This window comes from Hesperophylax consimilis, chromosome 3 (assembly GCF_061612785.1).
Source record: "Hesperophylax consimilis isolate HC1 chromosome 3, BYU_Hcon_1.0, whole genome shotgun sequence".
Taxonomy (NCBI): domain Eukaryota; kingdom Metazoa; phylum Arthropoda; class Insecta; order Trichoptera; family Limnephilidae; genus Hesperophylax; species Hesperophylax consimilis.
The window spans coordinates 16,386,773-16,405,285 of NC_142838.1; the positions used below are offsets into that span (position 1 = coordinate 16,386,773).

The 18,513-nt window shown below is 32.6% G+C and overlaps 2 non-coding genes across 2 annotated transcripts; both read right to left on the reverse strand.

Annotated features, from left to right (window-relative positions):
* Positions 1-14,576: 14,576 nt before the first annotated feature.
* On the reverse strand, positions 14,577-14,650 carry TRNAT-AGU (transfer RNA threonine (anticodon AGU)). Its single transcript has one exon. It is a non-coding gene; the product is annotated as a tRNA-Thr (tRNA).
* A 1,099-nt stretch (positions 14,651-15,749) lies between these two features.
* Positions 15,750-15,823, reverse strand: TRNAT-AGU (transfer RNA threonine (anticodon AGU)). The gene has a single exon. It is a non-coding gene; the product is annotated as a tRNA-Thr (tRNA).
* Positions 15,824-18,513: the final 2,690 nt, after the last annotated feature.

Here is an 18,513-nt window from a genome sequence, read left to right on the forward strand (position 1 = left end):
ACGCACACTTTGAAAGGGATAAAAATTATACTGATGCTCATGTGCGGAAAGAAATATTAAATATTAGTTATTTATTCAAGACGGTCTGTGAATAATCACAAAAGAAGGTGATGAAACCTGAACACACATAGAGTTGATCATACAAGTTTTGTTGTTGGTTGTAACCTATAGTTATTTAATTAATCAATTTATTTGTGGAATTTTTATTTATTTAGTGACAAACACAATAGTAAGCAATAAAAAATTTACTTACACGGAGAAAAACGAATATTGCTAATTCATTAACAATCTCTTTAAAATATTGATAAATCCGATTAAAAATGGGATAGTAGCTCTAACGGATGAATTGATAGGATGAATAAAATGTAAGTAAATTATGAATATATTATTATGATGTCGGACCACAATATATTTATTTATTTATTCATTAACGCCATAGACATATGAATATTAGTAGACCTGCCCTAAGTGATTAAAAGCGTATTATCCCCACTCCCCATACTGGTTCCATTGGAGCCGGCTATGCTCGCGTATAGCCTCAAGTGAAATTTGAAAACGTGACGTCATCATTCTTGTGCGAACTATGGTCGAGGCATCATCGGTTCATTTTACGAAATAACACGGCAAAATGTTGACTTGTACTATGAAAACTTGTAAAAATAGATGTGAAAAAGAGAATAAACCCAATTGTCGTATTACATTCCATATATAAGCATTATTTTACTTTATTTTAAGCATATTCACATCGTATAATATAGATCAGTTTTAGAAACATATTATATACTATCACACCGAGAAACGTCTGGACGCGAAACACAAAGCTGGTTGGTTGCTGGGAAGTAAATTATGAACATTTACATTTATAAAAGTGTCTTAACTAAATACTTAAACGAAATATTCGACTCTGAAAAAAGAACCGAATTTTTTTGCCGAATTTGGACTTCGCAAATTTGTTCATAACGTGGCGAGTAATTTGCGCTCCCATGTAAAAATGTCTATTCATTCAAAAGCAGATTTTACTTTTAAGAAGTAAATGGTGATATTATAATGCGAGATGCCTATTTACTGTCAGATTGATTTATTGACGAATCACAGTCAGCCTTACTCCCTTCGTTCTTCAACAGTTGATTTTACCCCTCGCCATTATCTTCTCGTCTATTAATTCCTATGTCTGTGATTAACGCCCTTTTTCTGGGCTTTTACATATGAATATTAAGAAATATATATCATTTATTGTACATAACTGAATTGCTCCATTAACAACATTTTATATTTGTTTAAAGATAAATTGGAGATGTCCACTGACTTGGTATAATTAATTCCCTCCATTCGTATCTGGGCAAAGAGGAATACATATGGTAGTTAGTCCCAGAACTTCTGCACTGATATAAATCCTGACTTCTAGTATTACGTTGTGGAATCCGGAAGCTTAGTAATTCTAGCAATACCGGACTATCAACTCTCTCTATAATAATTTAGAATTTTATATAGAAATACCAAGTCATTGAAAATTCTTCTGTCTAACAATTTGAGCATATTGATATAATTTAACAGAGTGTTGTAGTTCAAACTAATTGCTTGAATACCCATTTTTAAATTTATAAAACGTAAGAGTTTTTTTTGTATTCTTTCAATATATAATATACCTATTACAATGATGTTTGTGAAAATCCAAATATACATGCATTGCAACGAAAATGCTTTGTATCGTCATAATTGATTGTTAAGGCAGATCGACAAAACTTAAACTTAATAATTTATCATGAGGGCGAAAATCGATTTCTCTCCGTGTACGATTGATAAACGCAGTATTACAAAAGTCACGCCAAATACCTTGCTCCAAAAAATGTAATTTTGTAATTCCTTGTCAACACATTCATCCCGAAAACCCCATTGAAAAATCGGCCGACTGACGAAAACATGTAAATCAAAGAACACTCTGGTATTTTTGCTTTTCCAATCAGCTAATAACCATGTAAAGACTTGACTTAATTTCCACGAGAGTGTGTGCGAAGTTGTAGCTAATCCGTTAGTGTTTTTGTACTACAGAGCTTTCCAGGGACAAGAAACAAAAATAAAAGTGGAACACTTCATATTATTTATCACGAGATTTCAGCTTGACGTTGCCTCCGAGTAGGCACGGCGATAGCATGGATGTTGGGGAGGGGGGGGGGGGGGTTCACCTCCCTTCCGCCTTGTAAATAAACAAACATTAATTTGTTAATGGATGTTTGTAAGCGGACCTCATATTCTTGCAGCTACGTTTGTTTTACAAGCTACCAAGATAGTGACGTCATTTCATAGACAACATAAAAATATATTGTAATAATTTTATTTAACAGACAAATTTAACTATTATACTACTAATTACGATCAAAACGCTTCAAGTGTGGTAAAGAGATTACAAAGTAAATTATTTAATATTTATTTATTTATTTATTTATTTAACGCCCAGAGGGCTTTTACATGGTTGGTAGTATAATTTTAATTTGACAAATACTTTCAAACATAAAAAATAAGAATAAAATTACAATTGATAAAAGCTATGTAACAAGTTATACAAACACAAGAAACAAAAACAGAAAATTACAGCTATTTGTTGGTTTACATGATGTGTTTAGGAGTATTGTTGAAATAAATGTTTTAAATGATCCACAAAACTTGCCAAGTTGGTATTGAATATGTCAACATCACCCAAGTAATAATTTCCCATGGTGTGAAGTCGTTGTATCGGAGAGTGGGCAATGTAGTTACGCTTATGTGTGCTGCTGTAGAATATTGTATTTTGTCGTGTTGTTACTGTGGGTGTATGTATGTTTATAAGTTGCAGGAGTTCACAACAGTCGAATTTAGAGTTAAGTATTTTGAATAAGAACGTTAAATCGTTTATTTTACGTCTATCTTCTAATGTATGTATTTTTAGAGTATTTAATAAGAAATTGTATTTTAAGTCTTTGACAGGGATATTTAATTTAAAATTTATAAAACGTAGAAATTTTTTTTGTATTCGCTCAATGTTGTTAATGTGAATTGTATAAGATGGAGACCAAACTACTGAGTTATATTCAATTAGACTTCTTACTAGAGATACGTATAATAGTTTAATGGCTTGCAAAGAATTAAAGTTTTTAGTTGTTCTTAATACGAAGCCTAGTGTTTTCATACCTTTGTTCACAATTTGATGGATATGATTGGTGAAACTTAGTTTTTCGTCCAAAATAATTCCAAGATCTCTCATTTCCGTGACTCTTTCTAAAGCTATGTTATTGATGGAATATTCGAATAAAACAGGATTTTTGTTTCTGAAGAAAGTCAAGGTTTTGCACTTTAATACATTTAAAAATAAATTATTTTGAACGCACCAATCTCTAAACTTACTAATATTTGACTGTAGTATATGGCAATGATTTATATCAGTTATTTTCTTGTATAGTTTGACGTCATCTGCAAAGAGCAATACCTCGACATCGTTGAAGCAATTGGTTATATCATTGATGAAAATGAGGAACAAAACCGGGCCAAGGTGACTACCTTGCGGTAGGCCACTGGTAGCCCGGAAAGCTTTCGACATCCAAGATTTTATTTTAACGAACAGTTTACGATTTGACAAATAGCTACTAAACCATTTTAGCATGTTATCCCTTATTCCTAGAGCAAATAGTTTTTGGATTAGTAGTTTATGGGATACTTTGTCGAATGCCTTCGAAAAGTCTGTATATATACAGTCGACTTGTTTATTTTCTGCAAATGATTGTATAATGAAGTTTTGAAATACCGTTAAGTTAGTTGCGGTGGATCTTCCTTTGATAAAACCGTGCTGTTTTTGATTAATTAATTTTATTAATTTGGGATAGATTTCATCAAGGACCAATGATTCAAAAAGCTTTGGCAGTACTGACTGTATACAAATGGGGCGATAATTAGCTATGTCAGTATCGTCTCCTTTTTTGTAGATCGGTGTAATGAAGCTAGATTTCCAGCGGTCTGGAAAATGTCCAAGGGACAAGAGACGGTTAAATAGTAATGTAAGTGGTTTAGACAATGTATTAGAGCATGTTTTGAGGAATATTGGTGGAATGTTGTCTGGGCCAGCGGATTTGTCAGTGTCTAAGGAAAGTAATTTTTGTTCGCAACACTTTTGTGTGATTTGGCAGTTTGTTAAGTTTGTGGTCATATTAAATTTGTATTCGGGTATTTTATCATCTGGAGTGTCTTCATCATATACATTTTTGAAGAAGTCCGAAAAAAGGTTTACAATATCCTGTGTATTGTTTGCACTGATTCCATTCATATGCATTATTGGCGGGTAGTCTGTGTTTTCATTGTTCATTTTTTTAAGAAATTTCCAAAGGTTTTTGGATTTAAAGACAGTGTTCTCGACAGAGGTTATATACATTTTGTAACATTGTTTGGAAAGATCTTTACATTTTTTCCTAGTTTCGCTAAAGATTATATAATCATTTATGGATTTACTTTGTTTGAATTTTTTGTGTTGACTCTTTTTTTGCTGAAGAGAGGATGTAAGCTCTGATGAAAACCAAACCGGGTAGGTATAGCTTCTTGGTGTGTAAAAAGGTACATAGGATTCAATAGTATTAGAAAAATATAAATAAAGTTTATCTAACGATTAATCAACGCTTTCATCGGATAAAAAAGACCAGTCTGTATTTGAGAAATGGGAGTTAATTGAGTTGAAGTCGGCTCGTTTAAAGTTTAGGACGCTTTGTGAAAGTTTCCTTTCATTATCACTTGTCATATTTAATTTAATGTATAGGGGAGGATGATGATTATCTATAGGTAGAAATGGATCATTTGAGAGTTCAACAGACATTTTAGGATAGTTTGATAAAGCTAAGTCTAATAAGCGATTGTTACTGTTATATATAAAATTATGTTGATGAAAGTTTAGAAAGTTTACCATGTCCAAAATTTCACGTGCACGATCGTTTTCACTTTCGTTTATGATGAGACCACAGTTATTTGCTTTCCATATTAAGTTTGGTAAGTTATAATCCCCAAGAATAACAATTTTCGAGTGAGGATATTTTGATGAAATTGTTTCGATGTCTTGACAGTGGTTTCTATATGACTGAGGGTCAGAAAGTGGTGGTAGATAGGCCGTTCCAAATATAATTTTCTCGAGAGGAGTCGTTATTTGCACAAAAATATGTTCGATGTTATTGTGTTTCGTGGTTAATTTTCTTGCTGACAACTTCTGTTTTATTGCAATTAAAACTCCTCCACCTCTTGACTTGGAACTTGATCTGACGTTTCTGTCGCAACGAAATACTTTGTAGTTAGTAAGACCGAGTTCAATCGATTTGATTTCCGAGTTTAGCCAGGTTTCCGTAAGTATAATGATGTCATGATGATGAGAAGGTAGAGCTGCTTGTAGGTCATCGAGTTTTGATCGCAGTCCGCGGATGTTTTCATAATAGATTTTTATGGTTCTGGTTCGGTTAGGTGGGATTTCTTGAATATTTTTGTAACTTCCTAGTTTTTTGGTCGATTCGGCACGATTCGGGGGGTGGAGTTAATGTATTTTATGGTGAAATCTTCACCATTTTCTTTCCTTTTTTCCAGCTGAACCCTCAGATCGCTCAGAAATTTTTGTTGCGCCGGTGTTGAGTCGGGGTAAATTCTAACATTGTTCTTGAGAAGACTTCGTTTGCTTAGAATATTTCTGGATTGTGTTGAATTTTGTAGTTCTATTTTTATTGGTCTAGGCTTGTCATTTAATAATTTTCCAACCCTATAAAATTTAGAAATATTTTCATTTGCTGAATTGTCGATTACACCGATTATACTGGTGACAGCTGCCTGGTCATCCGAGATCCTGCCAGCTTCTGTCGCTTTAATGCTTTCGGGCACATTGCAAATAATAATATTTTTAGATCGCACTTGTTGTTCATTCATTTCCGAAATTACCTCGCAAATATTAAAGTTGTTTTGCGAAGGATTTGCTCTAATATCCTTGTATGCACGCAGTTCACCTTCTAAATTAGCAGTTTTGGATGCTACAGCTGAAGACATGGTACTTATGGCACTTAAAATTTCACATGCAATTGGGGAAATTTTAGAGATTTGATCCTTGTTAAATTTGTTGGCCGGATCAAAAAGTACTTTATTTAAGGCATTGACAGCTATTTCTGCTTTGGAGATGAAATTTTGCACATCCATTGTGAAACGTTTAAAAATTCACTATTCACTGCTTATCACTGTTGGGAGTCGATGATTTATTTTTGCTTTTGTTGACACAGTACACAAGTTCTTCCAATGCTAAATACTGCTATGTTAGTAAATAAGTGCTGCTTGTTAATATTCGATAATATTTATGTGTAATAATTCATTGTAATTAGTTTAAATGTCTAATTTTGACAGGAGTAGATCAAAATATGTTTGTACTGTCAAAAGAGTATTGTTGTGATAATGAATTTATGATTTTTTTGTGTTTTTAAGAGTTATCATGATTTTGTTTGAATCCCTTGAAAGTGTATTAAAAATAAAGCGCAATAACATAATACATGCAAACATACATGAAATCTTTGAACTCTCTCTTTGGACTAGAAAAGGATGCGTACAAAAATAATGTATGACACATTTGTAATGGAAATCAAATTCTTAGAAAAGCAATTTCTTCTTATGCGGTAATATTTAATGAGGCAATATCTTCAAACGAATGGCAAGGAGTGCCATCTTTTGACGACGGAACTTCAGTTGAATTCGGAGCAGTAAAGCAAATTTTGAAATGTAATCAGGCAAAAGTGTAAATACGTTATTCATATTTAAATTTAATAAATTATTTCGTGACCTCTCGACTCTTTAATTGGCCGGTCTGACTTCAGAAGTCTGGTAATAACTATCTACTTTTGAATTAGGTTTCTTCATTTCAGTGAAGTTGTTTCTTAATTAGTAAAGATCTATTTTGATTGACAATAAATGTGACGAAATAAGGAGATTCCTTAAATCTTAAAATAGAATTACTTTGGCAGGACTTTATAGGCTCTTGAATAAAAAACAGGATAATTTTTATTAATCCCAATAAAAAAATTAACAAAATAATTTCATTATTTTAAGGACATCAGCGCCTTTGAGGTGATTTTACACAAAAATGGCGCTATAAAAATCATCCAAATATTTTTATTAAATAGTTTTCATTATAATATAATAATAACCTCAATATAAAAATAAGAAATAAAATATTACCGTAATCATTCTGCTAATGCCGAGTTTCTAATAATAACAATAAATTATTATAAGCAATAATTATTTATCCTTAAACACAGATATAAATAGAAAAAATAAATGCTGTCGATGGGAATTGAACCCTCACCTCCTGATTGCCGATCAGGTGCATGGAACCACTGTGCTACGTCGGCTTATTTTTAATCACCAATAATTCAATAAATATTTGTATTTATTAAAAACTAGCAATTTACAATAAATTGCAAACAAAGCATTTTATTGACAATGTTCCCCGTTATATTGACTCCTCCCTCCGTTTTCCTCTCAACCCCCTTCCCCTCCCTCAAATCCCCTCCCACCAAAGAACCAAACTAAATAAAACCCCATATTTCTACACTTAAAGATTTAGTTTAAAAATAGCTAGTTAATGACACGGACGTGTCGAAACCGGTCGCTAATTAATAAAATTTATACGTAACAAATGTACATTGTGAATAATAAAACTCATTAAAAACAAAAAACGGTATATTTACCCTATTTCTAAAGATAGAAATAAACAATGGCGTAGAATTCTATTTTTTGATAACGATACTTCTAAAATTATATATAAAAACATTCCTGGTACTATTCAACCGACGTTTTATACTAATAATAAAATGAAGAAATACATTCTTAATAATAAAGAAAGCGAAAATCAAACAAAAAAATCAGGAGTTTATAAACTCAATTGGGATGATTTTAATTTCTTTTACAAAGGTAGAACCAATAGAAACTTTGAAGTCAGAACTAAAGAACATCTCAGGGCTCTAAATGGAAATAGTGAATCTGAGTTAGCAAATCATCTTTTGAATAATAATCACACTTTCGATAAAAATTCAGGTCTTAAAATACGTGTTATATAAAGCATCGCAAGTTAATAATTTTGAAATTTTAGAAATAAGAAAACATGTCAATATAAAATCAGATATAATTAATAAGCAAAAGAAAATAAAAAAACACAATTTTACATATTTTCCCACTCAACTGGTCTTTCCCGTCTAACGATATTAGTACTGATAAACTCCGCCCACTCTTACCCCTCCCCCCTCCTTCCACTTCTTCTTTCCAATTGTAATCTTTATTTAATTTTTGACTTCAGTGTATACTCCTGATGAGGTGAACTTCGTTCATGAAACATGTAGAGGTTGTATATAATAAAGTAATGTAAACAAAGTTATTTGTGTTTTATTAAAATAAATAATGCCATCACAAAGTGATAAGCTTCCAGAAGAAATCTTCTTATTAAACGCTTGTTAATGGTCAAGTAATTTTGCATGAATTTGTACAGCGCCCTTGAGGTGATTTTGCACAAAAACGGCGCTATACAAGTCACACAATTACTATTATTATTATTATTAACTATGTGTACTGTTACTGCGTATTTAAATATTCGCGCCAGTCATTTGGTTCGTTCTTATACCGCCAGAGGTGCGCTCTGTCGGCCATCTATAGCCGCCGTGCGTATCGGCCATATTCAAGGAACGCGTGATTTTTTATAAACGTCAAACATAATCACGTAAGTGTAGATAATTTTCATTGTAATGTAATTAATCTAATGGATTATGAACTTTCTAAAACATATTTTCTTCGATATTATCCAACAATTATATGAGCAGAAACGATGTTTTTGAAGAAATCTCGTATTACACGTGGCGATCCTATTTCAGTATAAAATCGGGTCTTAATTTTAAAGTCTTATTTTTTTGGATCCGGCCGCCTGCAAACCGAAATGAACCTTACAGTTGGTTAAAATTGAGGGCCGGGTGGTATTTTTTTGCCTGCGTAACGCCTACGCGGAATTTACCCGAAACATACGATTTGAATTCGAACAATCAGAGGACCGAGACCGTTCAGACCCTAGCGTAATAATATTATAGATTATTACTTAGGTGTTGTGGCATTTATTTTGGAGAACGTTTTTAAGTTAAGTTAAGTTATTAATATCACTTTATACATTTGATGTTGTGAGGGTGGTTATTGTATGATACATTATTAATTTTAGGATTATTTGTTTTCGGTGTAAGTACGTTTTGAGTTGTAACTGTTCCGCCTCACAACATTCTCCAATATTATAGGAATTGGATATTGTAAGATATTTACATTAAATGAACTCTATAAATGTTACCACTTGTTATATTATAATGTACGACAATATTTTATTTTACGTTTTTTATTACGACAATATATTACTGTTGACTCAATACTTCAATGCTTTATACTAGAATTGGCCGAATAAAGAACAGAATAACACTGACACCGTGTGGCAGTTAGTAGTCGCGTTGTCCGCTAAGCGTAAACTCGCCAAATAACTCCATTACAAATGAACGCTGGCTCCCCATTGCATTAAGGACGTCGCAATAACATGACGATGAAAGCTTTCGGCAAATTATGAAAGCGGAACGCTCGGCGTGTTTACCTTCCACGGTGGAACGAGTCTTTGTCTATCAGGAACTTGGCCATGTTCACTGTTCTCTGTTCTCTATTCCCTGTTTCCCAATCCCCGTTCCCGCTTCCTGCTCCGGTTCCAGTTGCAGTTCCAGTTCCAGCAGGTAAAGCTCGCGTCCGACTGAAGAACGTTTGCAGACTGCTGTACCAACAAGCCTATGTTGAATGAGTGACGAATTGTTATTTGGAAGTACTAGCCGCTAGTGCTCTACGCTTGCATCGCAATGAACACTAAGCATAATTAAGAAAAAAACTGTTTCATTGCAGTCGCTTCTTGCTGAGTTGATAACATTTATTTTTTAATGATATTATTCCAACGTCAGGAAATATTGCATAAATTAGAAAAATCTTAATTTATATATGTATTTTAATAACTGATATAAGTAGGTACTTACAGAAATTGTCTTTTAAGTGTATTTCTACGCTCTTCACGACTCATAACCAAGTTAACACAGAAATTTGGTAAAGTCAACAGAGCAACTTCTTAAAACTTTTTAAATGAAAATTTATTCATGTTACGTAACGACTGCAAGCTGCAAGTACATCAAACTAACAAAGCCATAAGGATAGTATTTTATTTAATTTCGTTCCTTATAGTTTTTCTGTATTATCTCACTTTACCGTGAAAACATTGCAGAAACCCATAAAAAATTATATTGACAAGCTATGCAAGAATAATATTTTTTTATGAAGACATAAAAAGGAGAGCTCCATGTCCGGAATGTTAATCACAATCGATGGCCCTATTATTGTAAATTGCAATTACTATGATTTTCGATGAACATTAAAGACAACAATAATTGATTTCCAATAAACAAATACTAACATCACAGTTTTGATGGAACCTGAACATATATTTTGTCTATACTTTGTGAAAATGTTTTGTTGGTGTTTTATTATTAATGTTTTGTTTATTTTGTGTTTATACATTGAAATAAAATTTGAAAAAAATATTGTGTTTATACCTTGTTTAGATTTTGTTTACACTTTGTTCACACCTTGTTTGTGCGCTTTTTACCCTTTCTAATCGCTACATTTTTTCTTTGTTCAGGCGATTTAAAAACAAAAACAGTTTTTGCATAAAATAGTTTAAAATTGATTATTCCCGTCACTAAAATACACGAAACTAAAAAAATATTACTTCTAAACACAGAAAGCTCAAATGAGACGAGCCAACTTTTCATTGGTGGTCCCAATGTAAGCATTTTACGATAATATTACAAACTAAGATAAAATATACCGTGGTAGATAAATATTTATTTTTAATCTACAGAGTCTTCCGAGAGGCCGGGTATCGGGAGTGTATAAAAGGGAGGAGGTTGCTAATTCAATTACCTCAGTGGGCTGACAAAGCAGGGGGTGTTTTCAGGTGAGATGGTAAACAGATTGGTCGGGCCGGAGCCCATTACAAAATTAATTAACGTAGACACACTTCTTTCACGAAAACATCTCCGCCCGTGAGAATATTAATGCCGAGACATTAAAATCTATTATAACGACGGTAAATGTCACGACTTTTCTTGGCTTTCATATACTTTTAATGAGACATTTACTTTTTGTTTGTCGAAATTAAAAAAAAAACAACTTTTTTTGCGCAATTGTTTTAAAAGAAATTCGCATTTATTATGGTAATAAAAAAACTTGGTTTAAATGGAGTCAAAATTTTATAAGGTCATAGTTTCAATAACAGGCTTCGCTAGAAATTTAAATACATTTTAGGATTATTTTTTAATCGATTATGTTTTATTAAAGAATAAGAAATAATTATAAGCAATAATTTATCGCCTGAAATATCAATACATATTGAAAATATCTCCCGAGTAAAAATAAATGCCGCCAACAGGAATTAAACCCGTGCCTTCTGATGTCCAGTCAGGTGGTCTGAAACCACTGAGCTATGTCGGCTTATTTCCAACCCGCCAAATGATTCAATATGTACCAGTACCTCAATCAACAATTACTGCTTATTATATTTTTGCCACCTGTTAACAACCAACATCATTTTTGTATGGAATGCTTTGTTGGTGCTAAATTTCTCACTAGATGGCGTCGAGGCGTTATATCTTCATTTATTGGTCAAATATTTTTGACTTGTCAAATATTATTTTTTTTTAATCATAAACTAATGTTTATAAAAGAAGGTTTCATGCATAGCATAAAGGATAACAAATATTTATAAGCAATAATTAGTCTCCTGAAATATCAATACAAATTGAAAATATCTCCCGAGCAAAAATAACTAATTATTGCAATTATTTGTTAACATTTTAGGAAATATTATATATGAAAACCACAAGTTTGAAACGCCCGGAGCCATTATGGTCACCAATTTGGAGAATATTTTTGTCTCTGAATAAAGAGGGGAAGATAGATATTTGGGGTTTAAGCGTTAAGGGAGTGAAAGTGAGGCGTCTCTCTATTCATATCAAGTCACTAAGCATGACGAAACTAAAGACACATAACTAAAAATCAAATGAAAAACACAGATATATTTCAAAACTTCATAGCTCATGATGAAAAATATAAATTAAACTCTAATCTTAAATAAATATTTGACCAGCGTTTCACCCTCATCCCTTAGAAATTCAGGGACGATTAAAAATAAAACATAATTAATTGTTTTTGTTTTAAATTCTGTTTTGCCATTCAAGGCCATTTTGGTGTGGTCAAAAGTGTGGTCAGGCCACGTTGTCAAGACTTATTTATTTGATTCTATTGACTCCCGCCCAATTTCAATTTTTATGATGTCTGACTCTGGACATTATAAAAATTGGAATTGGAAAGAGAAAAGGGATTAGTTTTATCTCTTCGGTATGTAATCAATTTATCAAAAACTATTGTGAAATATTTAAATATTTTAACCTACACCATCTTAATTATTAGATTACTGGCACAGACCCATACAAAATCACGGGATATTATAATCGGAGAATTTGTTTGAATGCTGAAAGTTTAAAAAAAATTTTGCACAAGACGATAAAAAACACGTCTAGAATAATTAACACCGTTAGTAAATTTGAAAAATTACGATTGATGTCGAAATTTTTCAAATGACAGATTGACTGATTGAGATTGACAAACATCATACACTTTTCAAATATATAGTTTTATTTATTGAATAATTTTGGTACCTAATTTATCGTTGTCTGATTCGTTACGACAACCAGTTACAATTTGAAAATCTAAGCAAATATCAATTCCAGGGGCTTTGAGCCGTAGTAAGACAGAGACACACCACCGAATTTTTTATTTTTAATTACGCCAGTTCAGCTTTTGTATAGTTAAACCGACCTTAAATCCTATTTAAGACGGTTAGAACCTCATTTTCACTATCCTGACCTTGTGCGCCCTGTAATATTTACACCACAGTTAGTAAGTGGGACATAGTATAATAATGTATATTTTTATTTTACTTTCCGGATTTGGAAGGGGTTCCCTGTCCCCTGTCCCCGCTGCAGTCCTGTTCCCGGGATGATGTATTGGCCAGACGAAGGCAGTACGTGAGGCGAATGAAGTGCAGATCTGCGTTATGATAGGGGCCATCCCCCCATCTCCCGGGAAACTCAGGACCCCAAAAGGGAAAGTATATTAAACGAGTTTTATTATTGGACCGTTTTGGTGGTTAACTCGGCTTACCTGAGTTATTAGCTTAATCCCGGAGCCTTTAAGATGTTTCTGAAATAAATTTATTTGGGATTGTTTTTATTAGTTTTACTAGCAGATTGATATGATTTTGCGTTGGTGGACTTAAATTTTATTATCAGTATATCTACATGAGTGTACGCACACTTTACGGTGCATAAACCGTCATATTATTCGTAATTCCAATACAAAAACACAAGTACCTATCTAGTTATACCTACCATTTACACACGACCTGCCACTATCTATACACAATGCCTAAATAATACTTGAGTCATACAAAAAAAGAAAATATAAAAATTACTTTGTTATTTAACAAAAGCATTTTCAGGGTACAATATTAAATTGTCGAAAATTTTCCAAATTAAACTTTCAAAATCGGTTTGATTTTGTACCCTAGAGATGGTTGTGCTAAGCGAAACCGGTTGATCATAATAAATTAAGTAAATAAAATTCCGTGGTTATTATAAACAAAGAGTTGCTTTATTTTCATCAATATGTCAAAACACATCAATCCAAAAAAAAAAATGTTGCCAAATTATATAATGAGTACCGTCGCCCAGGGAACCATTTATTCGATAGCGAACACCCCTGCCATAGGTCAATCCAAGTGGTTTGCTACGTTTGATGACTTAGCAGGACGCCCGGTTTTATTTATCACACCGCAGTGGGAGGGATGGATTCATGTCATGTCACTCCTAGACACATTGGTCCCAGATTCCTACCCACCCGTCATACCATTTTCCTACTCAGAACTTCCTCTCCTTCCTTTCACTTAAAAGACCCTCCACACAGCATCCCCAAAGTTGACATAGACCTGAGGGATTTACGATAAATTACGATACACGATGATGTTATTCAGAAATCAATCGTGGTGTATGGTGATTTATTTTTTGGCTCGGTATTTCTGAAAATATCTCTGATGAAAATCTCAATGCATATCTTCTGAAATCGTAGTGACATCATTTTATCGATTAATTTTAATTTATGAATATTTTCTAGTTTCAATTTCATGCTGGACGGCAAAAATGTGTATTGCTTATTTAATTTATAAGGTATGTGATTAGATTATTAAAACGTTTTTTTAATTAGTATGAAATTCATTAGTTTGTGTAATGCATTCAGAAAGTATTTTCCTAGTTCAAAGGAGGAACATCTCAACTTAATCTGAATTATTTTTTGTAAAACTCACGTTGTACATAATAATAAACTTTTACGAAAAAGATATAAATAATCAAAAAGATACCGACAGCATGATGCTGCCAAGGCCCCGACGAGATTCGAACTCGTGATCTCCTGTTTACTAGACAGGCGCTTTAACCAACTAAGCCACGGCGCCGATGATTTCTGAGCACATTAAGGCGAAAATATTGGATAGCAGCAGAAAAGTACCTATTTAGAAAAAGAAAAGAAAAATGAAGACATGGTACGATCGAGTGCATCAACCACTCGTTTTAGGTCATGCGAAGAATCTGGATAAAATAATACTAACTAGCAGTTAAAAACTCGCTCCGCGGGTTTTTTGCTGCTAGGCCCTGCGGGCGGCTCTTGGTTGGGCTTCGCACAGTTTAAGTGATACTAACAACAGTTACATTTAATAGGTAGATATTAGGTCATTCACAAAGAGAGGGTGAGTATATATTGTAAATAGATTATTACGGAATATTACAGAAGAAAAGAAAACATGTCAATATAAAATCAGATATAATCAATAAGCAAAAAAAAATATAAACCCTCTTTTAAATATTTTCCCACTCAAATGGTCTTTCCCGTCTAACGACATTGTAATTCCTAATTCTGATAAACTTCACCCACTCTTACCCCTCCCCTCTCCTTTAACTTCTTCTTTCCAATTGTAATATTTATTTAATTTTTAACTTCAATGTATACTTACTCCTGATGACGTGAACTTCGTTCAAGAAACATGTAGAGGTTGTATGTAATTAAGTGATGTAAACAAAGTTATTTGTTATTTATGTTTATTATCAAAGTGATAAGCTTCCAGAAGAACTCTTCTTATTAAACGCTTGTTAATGGTCAAGTAATTTTGCGTAACTATGCGTATTGTTAGCTGCATATTTAAATATTCGCGCCAGTCATTTGCTTCGTTCTTATGCCGCCAGAGGGGCAGAGTGGTCGAATTTTACCTGCAGACCCCCTATTCGGGATTTAAACGAAACATACGATTTGAATTCGACCAATGAGAGGGCCTAGATCGTCCAGACGCTAGCGTAATAATACTATCAGATTATTAGATAATTTATGAACGTGAATGAAGCGATTAGTTTAAATCTCTATGCCTACTCCTACGGAGAGATGTCGTGATAGTTGGTGTGTTTATTTCACATTATTATAACATTTAAAAGAAAAAACACCAATATTTTACGAAAAATATAATAATAAATTATAAAAAAGATATCGACAGCATAATGCTGCCAAGGCCCCGACGAGATTCGAACTCGTGATCTCCTGTTTACTAGACAGGCGCTTTAACCAACTAAGCCACGGCGCCGATATTCACCGTGCTATTAAAAATAATCAAATTTTCAAATGTTAAATAATCGTGCGGTAAATATGCATTATTGTTATTAATTAGTAGGTATGCGATAATAATTAGTGTTCGATAAGAACATTTTGTATTATTTGTTTGAAATATGTTATCGATAAAAACTGTAATGGGATTAAATGAAAGTGTACCTTGTCAAAATGAAAGATAAAAAAATGATTACGTGGTGAAGCGGGAGAGATAAAGCCTACAAGGATTAAAATGTCGACAACCATATTAACCAGTGCCGTGCATAATTTTTTTTCGAGATTTACAGAAAAAAAATTCTGTAGTGAAATAAAATCGAAGTGAAAAGTCTTCCAATATTTCTGGCTTTCAAACTTCAAGGGTATTCTTGACAGCCAACGTAGCAATGGGAGGAAAACGGGGTTATAAATTTATTTTTAAGCAAATGTTACTTAAATGGGCAAATTTATAAATAGTGTATAGAACCGGAGTTGAGTTCATAGACGGGATTCATACTAGTAAATAAATAGTCTTACAAGAACTGATGCACTATGTGTTATGTGTATTGGTAAACCATAGCCAGTGTATTAAATAATTTTGCTCAATATTCTGCCTCAAAATAGGTTCGCCTAGTGTATGTCCAAGATAAATGTTCTCATTATTACTCTGCCCTTACACATTTTTTTCTATTACTGTTCATATAGTTCTAATATTACTTTGAATAGTATGTATGTTAATATTCCCATAATGTTGATGATAAATAAAATAAATGTATAAATTTAAAGAATTAAGGAGGTCAATAAAACAATATTACCTAGATGGAAGAATTTTCTAAGATCACTAACAAGGCGGTTGGGTTCAACGGAGGGAGATGGAACTTTATTTATTTTATTGATACATGATTTAGAGAGTACATGTGGTTTTTTGTGATATTTCACCCTCCATGCTAGGGATGACCCTGTGTTATGGCGGGTGAATTTTACATTTCGCGGACATAGAATCTATACATTACTATAATATAAAATGGAGAAATAAGAAAAATGATGTTTAGCTAGTTTGGGTTGCAAGAAGAGGATAGAGAAGTTAGAGAATTATAAGAAGATGAAAAATTTGAGAAATTATTAGTAAATAGATAACACTAATTAATTATGTACATAATATACCGCTAAGTTAGGGAATAAGGATATATTATGTTTCGTCTGAAAGGTGATTAAATTGATAGAGTGTAGAATGAATGGGTATTATAGTTGTAATGTATTCCGTGTGTTAGGATCTATTTCGTAATTTCGTAGAGCGGTAAAACGTATTTGGTCGTTGGAGGTATAATTTTAATTTGTAATTTAGTACATTTAGCGCAGACGCGTGTTTAATCACGGGATATTATAATTCCAATTTTCAAAAGGACAATTGAAATAATTATCTGGTAAAATATTATATTTTAAATGTACCTATAGTATAATGTTATGTTAATGTTATTTTTTTTTACGTTTATTTATGTTACGTTTTGTTATGTTTATGGTGTGTAGTAAATATATTCTGTAATTTGTTGTATTTGTTAATAAGAAAAAATGTTTATTTTGTATGGCCAAGATCAAACCTAATAGGTGAAAGCCAAAATAAAGAATAATAAATAAAAAAATACATAAAATATACTTTATTGCTTGTCTGAATTTTTCACAGAATTAGTTCTATTTTTGAAAATAACATTGAATATGAAATAAGTACACCCGAGTTCTGGAGTTCATTGAGTAAGAGTTACAGACAGACAAACAACAGAAATCAGTATTTTTGATTTGATTATGTATCTTTGTAAATAAAACTCTGCCATCCCTCTTCAGATTAGTGATAAAGTCACAACGTTTCTTTCGACTCCTACAGGCTGTAATCTAAAATTCACACTTCTAGATTATAGATCACAAACGTCCAATAAATACTTTTTAATACTGTAGATGGTACGTCACTGCGCCACGTGAGATGTAGTGTTGTGCAGGTTGCGTAACCGCAATCAAAAGAACGTAACGGGGACGGAATCGCGGACAAGGGCGCGGGAAATGCCCGACAATTCGCTTTGTTAACGGCCACCATTAAAAGTTATGACCGAATGAATGCAAGGGGGATTTTCACTTGTGCACTTTAATTTATGCCCGTTCACCAACACCAGACGTACATATGTGGGACACGGTACTCTGCATCCAGAACTGTTTTAACTCTATCTTCGTCATTTGGCGAAATGAACATTTCACTCGAATTATGAAGAGCAAAAGTTTGCCTTCAGAATGGAACATAAAATAAAGTTATTTCTTACTCATCTGTGGTTAAACATTAGATAAATGTAAATCATAGATTAATATGCATCTGAAGCTTTTTAATTTGTCATAAAACAAAAAAAATATTAGTGTGGTGTGGTCTAGAATTACCACTAAAAATTACTAAGGTTACTATTGTTGGCACGTATTCATATAATATCTGGTAAGTTATTGTTTTATTTGTTTTTAATTTGAGTGTATTAAGTAAACATACAGTAATACATGTGAATTAATTTTGAATTTAAGATGTTGCGTATAAAATTACATTTATAATCTTTGTATGGTTACAAGTTAGGAAGAAAGTAAATATTTTATGTTTTAAGTGAAAGAAAAAAATATATTAAGGGTAGACGATCAATAAAAAAATAATTATTTTGATTAAGT